Genomic DNA, 18185 nt, shown 5'->3' with positions numbered 1-18185 from the left:
TGTATCTTTTTTATATCTCTTATATATCTCTTATATATCTCTTATATATCTCTTATATATCTCTTATATATCTCTTATATATCTCTTATATATCTCTTATATATCTCTCCTATATCTCTCCTATATCTCTCCTATATCTCTCCTATATCTCTCCTATATCTCTTATATATCTCTTATATATCTCTTATATATCTCTTATCTCTTATATATCTCCTATATCTCTTATATATCTCTTATGTATCTCTTATGTATCTCTTATGTATCTCTTATGTATCTCTTATGTATCTCTTATGTATCTCTTATATATCTCTTATATATCTCTTATGTATCTCTTATGTATCTCTTATATATCTCTTATATATCTCTTATAGATCTCTTATAGATCTCTTATAGATCTCTTATAGATCTCTTATAGATCTCTTATATATCTCTTATATATCTCTTATCTCTTATATATCTCTTATATATCTCTTATATATCTCTTATATATCTCTTATATATCTCTTATATATCTCTTATATATCTCTTATGTATCTCTTATATATCTCTTATATATCTCTTATCTCTTATATATCTCTTATCTCTTATGTATCTCTTATGTATCTCTTATGTATCTCTTATGTATCTCTTATGTATCTCTTATATATCTCATGTATCTCTTATGTATCTCTTATATATCTCTTATGTATCTCTTATGTATCTCTTATAGATCTCTTATAGATCTCTTATAGATCTCTTATAGATCTCTTATATATCTCTTATATATCTCTTATATATCTCTTATGTATCTCTTATATATCTCCTATATCTCTTATATATCTCTTATTTATCTCTTATTTATCTCTTATATATCTCTTATATATCTCTTATGTATCTTTTTTATATCTCTTATATATCTCTTATATATCTCTTATATATCTCCTATATCTCTCCTATATCTCTCATATATCTCTCATATATCTCTCATATATCTCTTATGTATCTCTTATGTATCTCTTATGTATCTCTTATGTATCTCTTATGTATCTCTTATGTATCTCTTATATATCTCTTATATATCTCCTATATCTCTCCTATATCTCTCCTATATCTCTCATGTATCTCTCATGTATCTCTTATGTATCTCTTATATATCTCTTATATATCTCTTATATATCTCTTATATATCTCTTATATATCTCTTATATATCTCTTATATATCTCTTATATATCTCTTATCTCTTATATATCTCTTATATATCTCTTATGTATCTCTTATGTATCTCTTATGTATCTCTTATGTATCTCTTATGTATCTCTTATGTATCTCTTATATATCTCTTATATATCTCTTATATATCTCTTATATATCTCTTATATATCTTTTTTATATCTCTTATATATCTCTTATATATCTCTTATGTATCTCTTATGTATCTCTTATATATCTCTTATATATATCTTATATATCTCTTATGTATCTCTTATATATCTCTTATATATCTCTTATGTATCTCTTATCTCTTATATATCTCTTATGTATCTCTTATCTCTTATATATCTCTTATGTATCTCTTATCTCTTATATATCTCTTATGTATCTCTTATGTATCTCTTATGTATCTCTTATGTATCTCTTATGTATCTCTTATGTATCTCTTATGTATCTCTCATGTATCTCTCATGTATCTCTCATGTATCTCTCATGTATCTCTCATGTATCTCTCATGTATCTCTCCTGTATCTCTCCTGTATCTCTCCTGTATCTCTCCTGTATCTCTCCTGTATCTCTCCTGTATCTCTCCTGTATCTCTCCTGTATCTCTCCTGTATCTCTCCTGTATCTCTTATGTATCTATTATGTATCTCCTATGTATCTCCTATATCTCTCCTATATCTCTCCTATATCTCTCCTATATCTCTCCTATATCTCTCCTATATCTCTCCTATATCTCTTATATATCTCTTATCTCTTATATATCTCTTATATAAGAGATATAGGAGATATATAAGAGATATATAAGAGATATATAAGAGATAAGAGATATATAAGAGATATATAAGAGATATATAAGAGATATATAAGAGATATATAAGAGATATATAAGAGATATAGGAGATATATAAGAGATATATATCTCTTATATATCTCTTATATATCTCTTATATATCTCTTATATATCTCTTATATATCTCTTATATATCTCTTATGTATCTCTTATGTATCTCTTATGTATCTCTTATATATCTCTTATGTATCTCTTATATATCTCTTATATATCTCTTATATATCTCCTATATCGCTTATATATCTCTTATATATCTCTTATATATCTCTTATATATCTCTATATCTCTTATATATCTCTTATATATCTCTATCTCTTATATATCTTATATATCTCCTATATATCTCCTATATATCTCTTATATATCTCCTATATATCTCTTATGTATCTCTTATATATATCTCTTATATATCTCTTATGTATCTCTTATATATCTCCTATATCTCTTATATATCTCTTATATATCTCTTATATATCTCTATATATCTCTTATGTATCTCTTATATATATCTCTTATATATATCTTATATATCTCTATATCTCTTATATATCTCTTATATATCTCCTATATTTCTAATGTATCTCTTATATATCTCTTATATATCTCTTATATATCTCTTATATATCTCTATCTCTTATATATCTTATATATCTCCTATATATCTCCTATATATCTCTTATATATCTCCTATATATCTCTTATGTATCTCTTATATATATCTCTTATATATCTCTTGTATATCTCTTATATATCTCCTATATCTCTTATATATCTCTTATATATCTCTTATATATCTCTATATATCTCTTATGTATCTCTTATATATATCTCTTATATATATCTTATATATCTCTATATCTCTTATATATCTCTTATATATCTCCTATATTTCTAATGTATCTCTTATATATCTCTTATATATCTCTTATATATCTCTTATATATCTCTTATATATCTCTTATATATCTCTTATCTCCTATATATCTCTTATATATCTCTTATATATCTCTTATATATCTCTTATATATCTCTTATATATCTCTTATCTCCTATATATCTCTTATATATCTCTTATATATCTCTTATATATCTCTTATATATCTCTTATATATCTCTTATATATCTCTTATCTCCTATATATCTCTTATATATCTCTTATATATCTCTTATATATCTCTTATATATCTCTTATGGCTTATATATCTCTTATGTATCTCTTATATATCTCTTATATATCTCTTATCTCTTATATATCTCTTATATATCTCTTATATATCTCTTATATATCTCTTATCTCTTATATATCTCTTATATATCTCTTATATATCTCTTATCTCCTATATATCTCTTATATATCTCTTATGTATCTCTTATGTATCTCTTATATATCTCTTATATATCTCTTATATATCTCTTATATATCTCTTATATATCTCTTATATATCTCTTATATCTCTTATATATCTCTTATCTCTTATATATCTCTTATCTCTTATATATCTCTTATTTATCTCTTATATATCTCTTATTTATCTCTTATATATCTCTTATATATCTCTTATATATCTCTTATGTATCTCTTATGTATCTCTTATATATCTCTTATATATCTCTTATATATCTCTTATCTCTTATATATCTCTTATGTATCTCTTATGTATCTCTTATGTATCTCTTATATATCTCTTATGTATCTCTTATATATCTCTTATATATCTCTTATATATCTCTTATATATCTCCTATATCGCTTATATATCTCTTATATATCTCTTATATATCTCTTATATATCTCTTATATATCTCCTATATCTCTTATATATCTCTTATATATCTCTTATGTATCTCTTATGTATCTCTTATGTATCTCTTATGTATCTCTTATATATCTCTTATGTATCTCTTATATATCTCTTATATATCTCTTATATATCTCCTATATCGCTTATATATCTCTTATATATCTCTTATATATCTCTTATATATCTCTATATCTCTTATATATCTCTTATGTATCTCTTATATATCTTTTTTATATCTCTTATATATCTCTTATATATCTCTTATGTATCTCTTATATATCTCCTATATCTCTTATATATCTCTTATATATCTCTTATTTATCTCTTATATATCTCTTATATATCTCTTATGTATCTTTTTTATATCTCTTATATATCTCTTATATATCTCTTATATATCTTTTTTATATCTCTTATATATCTCTTATGTATCTCTTATGTATCTCTTATGTATCTCTTATATATCTCTTATATATCTCTTATATATCTCCTATATCTCTTATATATCTCTTATGTATCTCCTATATCTCTCCTATATCTCTCATATATCTCTTATATATCTCTTATATATCTCCTATATCTCTTATATATCTCTTATATATCTCTTATATATCTCTTATATATCTCTTATATATCTCTTATATATCTCTTATATATCTCTTATATATCTCTTATATATCTCCTATATCTCTTATATATCTCTTATTTATCTCTTTTATATCTCTTATATATCTCTTATATATCTCTTATGTATCTTTTTTATATCTCTTATATATCTCTTATATATCTCTTATATATCTCTTATATATCTCTTATATATCTCTTATATATCTCTTATATATCTCTTATATATCTCTCCTATATCTCTCCTATATCTCTCCTATATCTCTCCTATATCTCTCCTATATCTCTTATATATCTCTTATATATCTCTTATATATCTCTTATCTCTTATATATCTCCTATATCTCTTATATATCTCTTATGTATCTCTTATGTATCTCTTATGTATCTCTTATGTATCTCTTATGTATCTCTTATGTATCTCTTATATATCTCTTATGTATCTCTTATGTATCTCTTATGTATCTCTTATATATCTCTTATATATCTCTTATAGATCTCTTATAGATCTCTTATAGATCTCTTATAGATCTCTTATAGATCTCTTATATATCTCTTATATATCTCTTATCTCTTATATATCTCTTATATATCTCTTATATATCTCTTATATATCTCTTATATATCTCTTATATATCTCTTATATATCTCTTATGTATCTCTTATATATCTCTTATATATCTCTTATCTCTTATATATCTCTTATCTCTTATGTATCTCTTATGTATCTCTTATGTATCTCTTATGTATCTCTTATGTATCTCTTATATATCTCATGTATCTCTTATGTATCTCTTATATATCTCTTATGTATCTCTTATGTATCTCTTATAGATCTCTTATAGATCTCTTATAGATCTCTTATAGATCTCTTATAGATCTCTTATAGATCTCTTATAGATCTCTATATCTCTTATATATCTCTTATCTCTTATATATCTCTTATGTATCTCTTATGTATCTCTTATGTATCTCTTATGTATCTCTTATGTATCTCTTATGTATCTCTTATGTATCTCTTATGTATCTCTTATGTATCTCCTATATCTCTCCTATATCTCTCCTATATCTCTCCTATATCTCTCATATATCTCTTATATATCTCTTATATATCTCTTATCTCTTATATATCTCTTATATATCTCTTATATATCTCTTATATATCTCTTATATATCTCTTATATATCTCTTATATATCTCTTATGTATCTCTTATATATCTCTTATATATCTCTTATCTCTTATGTATCTCTTATATATCTCTTATATATATCTCTTATCTCTTATGTATCTCTTATATATCTCTTATATATCTCTTATATCTTATATATCTCTTGTATATCTCTTATATATCTCCTATATCTCTTATATATCTCTTATATATCTCTTATATATCTCTATATATCTCTTATGTATCTCTTATATATATCTCTTATATATATCTTATATATCTCTATATCTCTTATATATCTCTTATATATCTCCTATATTTCTAATGTATCTCTTATATATCTCTTATATATCTCTTATATATCTCTTATATATCTCTTATATATCTCTTATATATCTCTTATATATCTCTTATATATCTCTTATATATCTCTTATCTCCTATATATCTCTTATATATCTCTTATATATCTCTTATATATCTCTTATATATCTCTTATATATCTCTTATATATCTCTTATCTCCTATATATCTCTTATATATCTCTTATATATCTCTTATATATCTCTTATATATCTCTTATGGCTTATATATCTCTTATGTATCTCTTATATATCTCTTATATATCTCTTATCTCTTATATATCTCTTATATATCTCTTATATATCTCTTATATATCTCTTATCTCTTATATATCTCTTATATATCTCTTATATATCTCTTATCTCCTATATATCTCTTATATATCTCTTATGTATCTCTTATATATCTCTTATATATCTCTTATATATCTCTTATATATCTCTTATATATCTCTTATATATCTCTTATATATCTCTTATATATCTCTTATGTATCTCTTATATATCTCTTATATATCTCTTATCTCTTATATATCTCTTATATATCTCTTATCTCTTATATATCTCTTATATATATCTTATCTCTTATATATCTCTTATGTATCTCTTATGTATCTCTTATGTATCTCTTATATATCTCTTATATATCTCTTATATATCTCCTATATCTCTTATATATCTCTTATATATCTCTTATATATCTCTTATATATCTCTTATGTATCTCTTATGTATCTCTTATGTATCTCTTATATATCTCTTATGTATCTCTTATATATCTCTTATATATCTCTTATATATCTCCTATATCTCTTATATATCTCTTATATATCTCTTATATATCTCTTATATATCTCTATATCTCTTATGTATCTCTTATGTATCTCTTATATATCTTTTTTATATCTCTTATATATCTCTTATGTATCTCTTATATATCTCCTATATCTCTTATGTATCTCTTATATATCTCTTATATATCTCTTATATATCTCTTATATATCTATTATATATCTCCTATGTATCTCTTATGTATCTCTTATATCTCTTATATATCTCTTATATATCTCTTATATATCTCTTATATATCTCTTATCTCTTATATATCTCTTATATATCTCTTATATATCTCTTATATATCTCTTATATATCTCTTATATATCTCTTATATATCTCTTATATATCTCTTATATAGCTCTTATATATCTCTTATCTCCAATCTCCTATATATCTCTTATATATCTCTTATATATCTCTTATATATCTCTTATATATCTCTTATCTCCTATATATCTCTTATATATCTCTTATATATCTCTTATATATCTCTTATATATCTCTTATCTCCTATATATCTCTAATATATCTCTTATATATCTCTTATATATCTCCTATATCTCTTATGTATCTCTTATATATATCTTATATATCTCTTATATATCTCTTATATATCTCTTATGTATCTCTTATGTATCTCTTATGTATCTCTTATGTATCTCTTATGTATCTCTTATGTATCTCTTATATATCTCTTATGTATCTCTTATATATCTCTTATATATCTCTTATCTCTTATCTCTTATATATCTCTTATATATCTCTTATATATCTCTTATATATCTCTTATATATCTCTTATATATATATATCTTATATATCTCTTATATATCTCTTATATATCTCTTATATATCTCTTATATATCTCTTATATATCTCTTATATATCTCCTATATCTCATGTATCTCTTATGTATCTCTTATATATCTCTTATGTATCTCTTATGTATCTCTTATATATCTCTTATATATCTCCTATATCTCATGTATCTCTTATGTATCTCTTATATATCTCTTATGTATCTCTTATGTATCTCTTATGTATCTCTTATGTATCTCTATATCTCTTATATATCTCCTATATATCTCTTATATATCTCTTATATATCTCTTATATATCTCTTATATATCTCTTATATATCTCTTATTGCTTATATATCTCTTATATATCTCTTATATATCTCTTATATATCTCCTATATATCTCCTATGTATCTCTTATGTATCTCTTATATCTCTTATATATCTCTTATATATCTCTTATATATCTCTTATATATCTCTTATCTCTTATATATCTCTTATATATCTCTTATATATCTCTTATATATCTCTTATATATCTCTTATATATCTCTTATATATCTCTTATATATCTCTTATGTATCTCTTATGTATCTCTTATGTATCTCTTATGTATCTCTTATATATCTCTTATATATCTCTTATATATCTCTTATATATCTCTTATATATCTCTTATATATATCTTATATATCTCTTATATATCTCTTATATATCTCTTATATATCTCTTATCTCTTATATATCTCTTATATATCTCTTATATATCTCTTATATATCTCTTATGTATCTCTTATGTATCTCTTATGTATCTCTTATATATCTCTTATATATCTCTTATATATCTCTTATATATCTCTTATATATCTCTTATATATCTCCTATATCTCATGTATCTCTTATGTATCTCTTATATATCTCTTATGTATCTCTTATGTATCTCTTATGTATCTCTTATGTATCTCTATATCTCTTATATATCTCCTATATATCTCTTATATATCTCTTATATATCTCTTATATATCTCTTATCTCCTATATATCTCTAATATATCTCTTATATATCTCTTATATATCTCCTATATCTCTTATGTATCTCTTATATATATCTTATATATCTCTTATATATCTCTTATATATCTCTTATATATCTCTTATGTATCTCTTATGTATCTCTTATGTATCTCTTATGTATCTCTTATGTATTTCTTATATATCTCTTATATATCTCTTATATATCTCTTATATATCTCTTATATATCTCTTATATATCTCTTATATATCTCTTATATATCTCTTATATATATCTCTTATATATCTCTTATATATCTCTTATATATCTCTTATATATCTCTTATATATCTCTTATATATCTCCTATATCTCATGTATCTCTTATGTATCTCTTATATATCTCTTATGTATCTCTTATGTATCTCTTATATATCTCTTATATATCTCCTATATCTCATGTATCTCTTATGTATCTCTTATATATCTCTTATGTATCTCTTATGTATCTCTTATGTATCTCTTATGTATCTCTATATCTCTTATATATCTCCTATATATCTCTTATATATCTCTTATATATCTCTTATATATCTCTTATATATCTCTTATATATCTCTTATATATCTCTTATATATCTCTTATATATCTCTTATATATCTCTTATATATCTCTTATATATCTCTTATATATCTCTTATATATCTCTTATCTCCTATCTCCTATATATCTCTTATATATCTCTTATATATCTCTTATCTCCTATATATCTCTTATATATCTCTTATATATCTCTTATATATCTCTTATATATCTCTTATATATCTCTTATATATCTCTTATATATCTCTTATATATCTCTTATCTCTTATATATCTCTTATATATCTCCTATATCTCTTATGTATCTCTTATTTATCTCTTATATATCTCTATATCTCTTATATATCTCTATATCTCTTATATATCTCTTATATATCTCTTATATATCTCTTATATATCTCTTATATATCTCTTATATATCTCTTATCTCTTATATATATCTTATATATCTCCTATATCTCTTATATATCTCTTATATATCTCTTATCTCTTATCTCTTATATATCTCTTATATATCTCTTATATATCTCTTATATATCTCTTATATATATATCTTATATATCTCTTATATATCTCTTATATATCTCTTATATATCTCTTATATATCTCTTATATATCTCTTATATATCTCCTATATCTCATGTATCTCTTATATATCTCTTATGTATCTCTTATGTATCTCTTATATATCTCTTATATATCTCCTATATCTCATGTATCTCTTATGTATCTCTTATATATCTCTTATGTATCTCTTATGTATCTCTTATGTATCTCTATATCTCTTATATATCTCCTATATATCTCTTATATATCTCTTATATATCTCTTATATATCTCTTATATATCTCTTATATATCTCTTATCGCTTATATATCTCTTATATATCTCTTATATATCTCTTATATATCTCTTATATATCTCTTATATATCTCTTATATATCTCTTATATATCTCTTATCTCCTATCTCCTATATATCTCTTATATATCTCTTATATATCTCTTATATATCTCTTATCTCCTATATATCTCTTATATATCTCTTATATATCTCTTATATATCTCTTATATATCTCTTATATATCTCTTATATATCTCTTATATATCTCTTATCTCTAATATATCTTATATATCTCTTATATATCTCCTATATCTCTTATGTATCTCTTATATATATCTTATATATCTCTTATATATCTCTTATATATCTCCTATATATCTTATGTATCTCTTATATATCTCTTATATATCTCTTATATATCTCTAATCTCTTATCTCTTATATATCTCTTATATATCTCTTATATATCTCTTATATATCTCTTATATATCTCTTATCTCTTATATATCTCTTATATATCTCCTATATCTCTTATGTATCTCTTATATATCTCTTATATATCTCTATATCTCTTATATATCTCTATATCTCTTATATATCTCTTATATATCTCTTATATATCTCTTATATATCTCTTATATATCTCTTATATATCTCTTATCTCTTATATATATCTTATATATCTCCTATATTTCTTATATATCTCTTATATATCTCTATATCTCTTATATATCTCTTATATATCTCTTATCTCTTATGTATCTCTTATATATCTCTTATAAATCTCTTATATATCTCTTATATATCTCTTATCTCCTATATATCTCCTATATATCTCTTATATATCTCTTATATATCTCTTATATATCTCTTATATATCTCTTATATATCTCTTATATATCTCCTATATATCTCTTATATATCTCTTATGTATCTCTTATATATCTCTTATATATCTCTTATATATCTCTTATGTATCTCTTATGTATCTCTTATGTATCTCTTATATATCTCTTATATATCTCTTATATATCTCTTATATATCTCCTATATATCTCCTATATATCTCTTATATATCTCTTATATATCTCTTATATATCTCTTATATATCTCTTATATATCTCCTATATATCTCTTATATATCTCTTATGTATCTCTTTTATATCTCTTATATATCTCTTATATATCTCTTATATATCTCTTATATATCTCTTATATATTTCTTATATATCTCCTATGTATCTCTTATGTATCTCTTATATCTCTTATATATCTCTTATATATCTCTTATATATCTCTTATATATCTCTTATCTCTTATCTCTTATATATCTCTTATATATCTCTTATATATCTCTTATCTCTTATCTCTTATCTCTTATATATCTCTTATATATCTCTTATCTCTTATCTCTTATATATCTCTTATATATCTCTTATATATCTATTATATATCTCTTATCTCTTATATATCTCTTATATATCTCTTATATATCTCTTATATATCTCTTATATATCTCTTATATATCTCTTATATATCTCTTATCTCTTATATATCTCTTATGTATCTCTTATGTATCTCTTATGTATCTCTTATATATCTCTTATGTATCTCTTATGTATCTCTTATGTATCTCTTATGTATCTCTTATGTATCTCTTATATATCTCTTATATATCTCTTATATATCTCTTATCTCTTATCTCTTATCTCTTATATATCTCTTATATATCTCTTATCTCTTATCTCTTATATATCTCTTATATATCTCTTATATATCTCTTATGTATCTCTTATGTATCTCTTATGTATCTCTTATATATCTCTTATGTATCTCTTATATATCTCTTATATATCTCTTATATATCTCCTATATCTCTTATATATCTCTTATATATCTCTTATATATCTCTTATATATCTCTATATCTCTTATGTATCTCTTATGTATCTCTTATATATCTTTTTTATATCTCTTATATATCTCTTATGTATCTCTTATATATCTCCTATATCTCTTATATATCTCTTATATATCTCTTATTTATCTCTTATATATCTCTTATATATCTCTTATGTATCTTTTTTATATCTCTTATATATCTCTTATATATCTCTTATATATCTTTTTTGTATCTCTTATGTATCTCTTATATATCTCTTATATATCTCCTATATCTCTCCTATATCTCTCCTATATCTCTTATATATCTCTTATATATCTCTTATATATCTCTTATGTATCTCTTATATATCTCTTATGTATCTCTTATGTATCTCTTATGTATCTCTTATCTCTTATATATCTCTTATATATCTCTTATATATCTCTTATCTCATATATCTCCTATATCTCTTATAGATCTCTTATAGATCTCTTATAGATCTCTTATAGATCTCTTATAGATCTCTTATAGATCTCTTATATATCTCTATATCTCTTATATATCTCTTATCTCTTATATATCTCTTATGTATCTCTTATGTATCTCTTATGTATCTCTTATGTATCTCTTATGTATCTCTTATGTATCTCTTATGTATCTCTTATATATCTCTTATATATCTCTTATATATCTCTTATCTCTTATATATCTCTTATATATCTCCTATATCTCTCCTATATCTCTTATAGATCTCTTATATATCTCTTATATATCTCTTATATATCTCTTATCTCTTATATATCTCTTATATATCTCTTATATATCTCTTATATATCTCTTATATATCTCTTATGTATCTCTTATGTATCTCTTATGTATCTCTTATGTATCTCTTATGTATCTCTTATGTATCTCTTATGTATCTCCTATATCTCTCCTATATCTCTCCTATATCTCTCCTATATCTCTCATATATCTCTCATATATCTCCTATATCTCTTATGTATCTCTTATATATCTCTTATATATCTCTTATGTATCTCTTATGTATCTCTTATGTATCTCTTATGTATCTCTTATATATCTCTTATGTATCTCTTATGTATCTCTTATGTATCTTTTTTATATCTCTTATATATCTCTTATGTATCTCTTATATATCTCTTATGTATCTCTTATGTATCTCTTATGTATCTCTTATGTATCTCTTATGTATCTCTTATGTATCTCTTATGTATCTTTTTTATATCTCTTATATATCTCTTATATATCTCTTATATATCTCTTATGTATCTCTTATATATCTCTTATGTATCTCTTATGTATCTCTTATGTATCTCTTATATATCTCTTATATATCTCTTATATATCTCTTATATATCTCTTATGTATCTCTTATCTCTTATATATCTCTTATATATCTCTTATATATCTCTTATATATCTCTTATGTATCTCTTATATATCTCTTATATATCTCTTATGTATCTCTTATGTATCTCTTATGTATCTCTTATGTATCTCTTATGTATCTCTTATCTCTTATATATCTCTTATATATCTCTTATATATCTCTTATATATCTCTTATATATCTCTTATATATCTCTTATATATCTCTTATATATCTCTTATCTCTTATATATTTCTTATATATCTCTTATATATCTCCTATATCTCTTATATATCTCTTATATATCTCTTATATATCTCTTATGTATCTCTTATGTATCTCTTATGTATCTCTTATATATCTCTTATATATCTCTTATATATCTCTTATATATCTCTTATATATCTCTTATATATATCTTATATATCTCTTATATAGCTCTTATATATCTCTTATCTCTTATATATTTCTTATATATCTCTTATATATCTCCTATATCTCTTATATATCTCTTATATATCTCTTATATATCTCTTATGTATCTCTTATATATCTCTTATGTATCTCTTATATATCTCTTATATATCTCCTATATCTCTTATATATCTCTTATATATCTCTTATATATCTCTTATATATCTCTTATATATCTCTTATATATCTCTTATCTCTTATATATTTCTTATATATCTCTTATATATCTCCTATATCTCTTATATATCTCTTATATATCTCTTATGTATCTCTTATATATCTCTTATGTATCTCTTATATATCTCTTATATATCTCCTATATCTCTTATATATCTCTTATATATCTCTTATTTATCTCTTATATATCTCTTATATATCTCTTATGTATCTTTTTTATATCTCTTATATATCTCTTATATATCTCTTATATATCTCTTATATATCTCTTATATATCTCTTATGTATCTCTTATGTATCTCTTATATATCTCTTATATATCTCTTATATATCTCTTATATATCTCTTATATATCTCTTATATATCTCTTATATATCTCTTATATATCTCTTATCTCTTATATATCTCTTATATATCTCCTATATCTCTTATATATCTCTTATATATCTCTTATATATCTCTTATATATCTCTTATATATCTCTTATCTCTTATATATTTCTTATATATCTCTTATATATCTCCTATATCTCTTATATATCTCTTATCTCTTATATATCTCTTATATAAGAGATATAGGAGATATATAAGAGATATATAAGAGATATATAAGAGATAAGAGATATATAAGAGATATATAAGAGATATAGAGATATATAAGCGATATATAAGAGATATATAAGAGATATATAAGAGATATATAAGAGATATAGGAGATATATAAGAGATATATATCTCTTATATATCTCTTATATATCTCTTATATATCTCTTATATATCTCTATATCTCTTATATATCTCTTATATATCGCTTATATATCTCTTATCGCTTATATATCTCCTATATCTCTTATATATCTCTTATATATCTCTATCTCTTATATATCTTATATATCTCCTATATATCTCCTATATATCTCTTATATATCTCCTATATATCTCTTATGTATCTCTTATATATCTCTTATATATCTCTTGTATATCTCTTATATATCTCCTATATCTCTTATATATCTCTTATATATCTCTTATATATCTCTATATATCTCTTATGTATCTCTTATATATATCTCTTATATATATCTTATATATCTCCTATATCTCTTATATATCTCCTATATTTCTAATGTATCTCTTATATATCTCTTATATATCTCTTATATATCTCTTATATATCTCTTATATATCTCTTATATATCTCTTATATATCTCTTATCTCCTATATATCTCTTATATATCTCTTATATATCTCTTATATATCTCTTATATATCTCTTATATATCTCTTATATATCTCTTATATATCTCTTATATATCTCTTATCTCCTATATATCTCTTATATATCTCTTATATATCTCTTATATATCTCTTATGGCTTATATATCTCTTATGTATCTCTTATATATCTCTTATCTCTTATATATCTCTTATATATCTCTTATATATCTCTTATATATCTCTTATATATCTCTTATATATCTCTTATATATCTCTTATATATCTCTTATATATCTCTTATATCTCTTATATATCTCTTATATATCTCTTATATCTCTTATATATCTCTTATCTCTTATATATCTCTTATATATCTCTTATATATCTCTTATATATCTCTTATGTATCTCTTATGTATCTCTTATATATCTCTTATATATCTCTTATATATCTCTTATATATCTCTTATATATCTCTTATATATCTCTTATATATCTCTTATATATCTCTTATATATCTCCTATATCTCTTATATATCTCTTATCTCTTATATATCTCTTATATAAGAGATATAGGAGATATATAAGAGATATATAAGAGATATATAAGAGATATATAAGAGATAAGAGATATATAAGAGATATATAAGAGATATATAAGAGATATATAAGAGATATATAAGAGATATAGGAGATATATAAGAGATATATATCTCTTATATATCTCTTATATATCTCTTATATATCTCTTATATATCTCTATATCTCTTATATATCTCTTATATATCGCTTATATATCTCTTATCGCTTATATATCTCCTATATCTCTTATATATCTCTTATATATCTCTATCTCTTATATATCTTATATATCTCCTATATATCTCCTATATATCTCTTATATATCTCCTATATATCTCTTATGTATCTCTTATATATATCTCTTATATATCTCTTATGTATCTCTTATATATCTCTTATATATCTCTTATATCTTATATATCTCTTGTATATCTCTTATATATCTCCTATATCTCTTATATATCTCTTATATATCTCTTATGTATCTCTTATATATCTCTTATGTATCTCTTATGTATCTCTTATATATCTCTTATATATCTCTTATATATCTCTTATATATCTCTTATATATCTCTTATATATCTCTTATATATCTCTTATATATCTCTTATCTCTTATATATTTCTTATATATCTCTTATATATCTCTTATATATCTCTTATATATCTCTTATATATCTCTTATATATCTCTTATGTATCTCTTATATATCTCTTATGTATCTCTTATATATCTCCTATATCTCTTATATATCTCTTATATATCTCTTATATATCTCTTATATATCTCTTATATATCTCTTATCTCTTATATATTTCTTATATATCTCTTATATATCTCCTATATCTCTTATATATCTCTTATATATCTCTTATATATCTCTTATGTATCTCTTATATATCTCTTATGTATCTCTTATATATCTCTTATATATCTCTTATATATCTCTTATATATCTCTTATATATCTCTTATCTCTTATATATCTCTTATATATCTCTTATATATCTCCTATATCTCTTATATATCTCTTATATATCTCTTATTTATCTCTTATATATCTCTTATATATCTCTTATGTATCTTTTTTATATCTCTTATATATCTCTTATATATCTCTTATATATCTCTTATATATCTCTTATATATCTCTTATGTATCTCTTATGTATCTCTTATATATCTCTTATATATCTCTTATATATCTCTTATATATCTCTTATATATCTCTTATATATCTCTTATATATCTCTTATATATCTCTTATCTCTTATATATCTCTTATATATCTCCTATATCTCTTATATATCTCTTATATATCTCTTATATATCTCTTATCTCTTATATATTTCTTATATATCTCTTATATATCTCCTATATCTCTTATATATCTCTTATCTCTTATATATCTCTTATATAAGAGATATAGGAGATATATAAGAGATATATAAGAGATATATAAGAGATAAGAGATATATAAGAGATATATAAGAGATATAGAGATATATAAGAGATATATAAGCGATATATAAGAGATATATAAGAGATATATAAGAGATATATAAGAGATATAGGAGATATATAAGAGATATATATCTCTTATATATCTCTTATATATCTCTTATATATCTCTTATATATCTCTATATCTCTTATATATCTCTTATATATCGCTTATATATCTCTTATCGCTTATATATCTCCTATATATCTCCTATATATCTCTTATATATCTCCTATATATCTCTTATGTATCTCTTATATATCTCTTATATATCTCTTGTATATCTCTTATATATCTCCTATATCTCTTATATATCTCTTATATATCTCTTATATATCTCTATATATCTCTTATGTATCTCTTATATATATCTCTTATATATATCTTATATATCTCCTATATCTCTTATATATCTCCTATATTTCTAATGTATCTCTTATATATCTCTTATATATCTCTTATATATCTCTTATATATCTCTTATATATCTCTTATATATCTCTTATATATCTCTTATCTCCTATATATCTCTTATATATCTCTTATATATCTCTTATATATCTCTTATATATCTCTTATATATCTCTTATATATCTCTTATCTCCTATATATCTCTTATATATCTCTTATATATCTCTTATATATCTCTTATATATCTCTTATGTATCTCTTATATATCTCTTATATATCTCTTATCTCTTATATATCTCTTATATATCTCTTATATATCTCTTATATATCTCTTATATATCTCTTATATATCTCTTATATATCTCTTATATATCTCTTATATCTCTTATATATCTCTTATATATCTCTTATATCTCTTATATATCTCTTATCTCTTATATATCTCTTATATATCTCTTAT

The sequence above is a fragment of the Crinia signifera genome, chromosome 12 (genome assembly GCF_055691185.1).
Source record: "Crinia signifera chromosome 12, ASM5569118v1, whole genome shotgun sequence".
NCBI classification, from domain to species: Eukaryota; Metazoa; Chordata; class Amphibia; order Anura; family Myobatrachidae; genus Crinia; species Crinia signifera.
This window is presented reverse-complemented; position numbering follows the sequence as displayed.